A 3,311-nucleotide genomic window follows, 5' to 3' on the forward strand; every position below is an offset into this window, starting at 1 on the left:
GTGGGCAGTATGGCCATTTTCACGATATTGATTCTTCCTATCCATGAGCATGGTATGCTCTTCCATTTGTTTGTGTCCTCTTTTATTTCACTGAGCAGTGGTTTGTAGTTCTCCTTGAAGAGGTCCTTGACATCCCTTGTAAGCTGGATTCCTAGGTATTTTATTCTCTTTGAAGCAATTGTGAATGGAAGTTCATTCCTGATTTGGCTCTCTGCTTGTCTGTTGCTGGTGTATAAGAATGCTTGTGATTTTTGCACATTAATTTTGTATCCTGAGACTTGGCTGAAGTTGCTTATCAGCTTAAGGAGATTTTGGGCTGAGACAATGGGGTTTTCTAAATATACAATCATGTCATCTGCAAACAGGGACAATTTGACTTCTTCTTTTCCTAACTGGATACCCTTGATTTCTTTCTCTTGCCTGATTGCCCTAGCCAGAACTTCCAACACTATGTTGAAAAGGAGTGGTGAGAGAGGGCATCCCTGTCTTGTGCCAGTTTTCAAAGGGAATTTTTCCAGTTTTTTCCCATTCAGTATGATATTGGCTGTGAGTTTGTCATAAATAGATCTTATTATTTTGAGGTACGTTCCATCAATACCGAATTTATTGAGCATTTTTAGCATGAAGGGCTGTTGAATTTTGTCAAAAGCCTTTTCTGCATCTATTGAGATAATCATGTGGTTCTTGTCTTTGGTTCTGTTTATATGCTGGATTACGACAATTCTAAGTCAAAAGAACAAAGCTGGAGGCATCACACTACCTGACTTCAAACTATACTACAAGGCTACAGTAACCAAAACAGCATGGTACTGGTACCAAAACAGAGATATAGACCAATGGAACAGAACAGAGCCCTCAGAAATAATACCACACATCTACAGTCATCTGATCTTTGACAAACCTGAGAGAAACAAGAAATGGGGAAAGGACTCCCTATTTAATAAATGGTGCTGGGAAAATTGGCTAACCATAAGTAGAAAGCTGAAACTGGATCCTTTCCTTACTCCTTATACAAAAATTAATTCAAGATGGATTAGAGACTTAAATGTCAGACCTAATACCATAAAAACCCTAGAAGAAAACCTAGGTAGTACCATTCAGGACATAGGCATGGGCAAGGACTTCATGTCTAAAACACCGAAAGCAACGGTAGCAAAAGCCAAAATTGACAAATGGGATATGATTAAACTAAAGAGCTTCTGCATAGCAAAAGAAACTACCATCAGAGTGAACAGGCAACCTACAGAATGGGAGAAAATTTTTGCAATCTACTCATCTGACAAAGGGCTAATATCCAGAATCTACAAAGAACTCAAACAAATTTACAAGAAAAAAACAAACAACCCCATCAAAAAGTGGGCAAAGGATATGAACAGACATTTCTCAAAAGAAGACATTCATACAGCCAACAGACACATGAAAAAATGCTCATCATCACTCGCCATCAGAGAAATGCAAATCAAAACCACAATGAGATACCATCTCACACCAGTTAGAATGGCAATCATTAAAAAGTCAGGAAACAACAGGTGCTAGAGAGGATGTGGAGAAATAGGAACACTTTTACACTGTTGGTGGGATTGTAAACTAGTTCAACCATTATGGAAAACAGTATGGCGATTCCTCAAGGATCTAGAACTAGATGTACCATATGACCCAGCCATCCCACTACTCGGTATATACCCAAAGGATTATAAATCATGCTGCTATAAAGACACATGCACACATATGTTTATTGCGGCACTATTCACAATAGCAAAGACTTGGAATCAACCCAAATGTCCATCTGTGACAGACTGGATTAAGAAAATGTGGCACATATACACCATGGAATATTATGCAGCCATAAAAAAGGATGAGTTTGCATCCTTTGTAGGGATGTGGATGTAGCTGGTAACCATCATTCTTAGCAAACTATCACAAGAAGAGAAAACCAAACACCGCATGTTCTCACTCATAGGTGGGAACTGAACAATGAGATCACTTGGACTCGGGAAGGGGAACATCACACACTGGGGCCTATCATGGGGAGGGGTAAGGGGGGAGGGATTGCATTGGGAGTTATACCTGATATAAATGATGAATTGAGTGGTGCTGACGAGTTGATGGGTGCAGCACACCAACATGGCACAAGTATACATATGTAACAAACCTGCACGTTATGCACATGTACCCTAGAACTTAAAAAAAAAAAAAGAAAGAAAGAAATGTAGACAAGCATGACACTTGTCACTACAATGCTTATTCTTCACAACATAGACATGATTATGTAGGAGTTATGAGAGCAGGAATGAAATAGAGCAAATTAAGATAATATGAATGTAAACTTAAGGTTGACTCTAGATTTCCAAATCAAAGAAAATATTATTTATTATAATAAAAAATGAAGAAAAGGTGCAACTGTGTGGGTGAAGTGAATTTGCAATAGATGAAAACACTGAGCCAAGGGAATGTCTCCCAGACTCAAAAGAGTGAAATAAGATAAGCCAGCAAATATAACAATGAAAACTTCAAAAAATTGAAGCAGAACTGTAAACTTGCAATGTCACAGAAGACAAAGGCTTTAATTAGTATTGGCTATAGCAAATAAGCAATTACTTGTGAACGTAAAGAATAACTGAGTTGGGACAGTAATGGCTATTATTTCTTAGTTCCTGAATATTTCTGACAAGAAAACCAATGATTTGGATCAACTGTTATATTTTGATCCTTTACTTTCTAATTCTATGTATTTCTACATTTCAATTTATGAGGGATGGCTATAGTAATTTTTAAATCACCTATTTTTCCTTTCTATCTAATTGAACTATTTTTGAAGTCAAAGTCAAACCTCTTTTGAGTTTATGTATGCCATCTAGTTCTTACTGAGGAGCATCAGCATGCTGTTGAAACTTCTATTTAAATTACCTATTTTTAAAGTTTTTCTAAAATCCTTTCATAAACATTATTTCTTCTTGTTACTACATCACACCTCTCAAAAAATTATATACCAAGAAACAGAGCTGGGCACATGCACAAAGCAATGCAGTAGTATTAAAGAAGGAAATTGAGGAAGAAATAAACATATCTAAAATAATCCTTCATTAGACCAAGAAAATTAAAATATAGACTAAATTTAATGAAATTTTAAAATCACATATTACTAGGTGATGACTGGAAAAGAAAACTTTTTGAAAAATAAAGATTCATAATTTTGAACTACTTTATATTGAATTAGAAATTCAGTTAACAATAACCAACCAAATAAATTTTAGTAATTGAAATGAAGTACCAGAAGGAATAAGTCAAGAAAGAAAGCAGAGAAAATTTAG

This window comes from Rhinopithecus roxellana, chromosome 5 (assembly GCF_007565055.1).
Source record: "Rhinopithecus roxellana isolate Shanxi Qingling chromosome 5, ASM756505v1, whole genome shotgun sequence".
In the NCBI taxonomy this organism is placed as follows: domain Eukaryota; kingdom Metazoa; phylum Chordata; class Mammalia; order Primates; family Cercopithecidae; genus Rhinopithecus; species Rhinopithecus roxellana.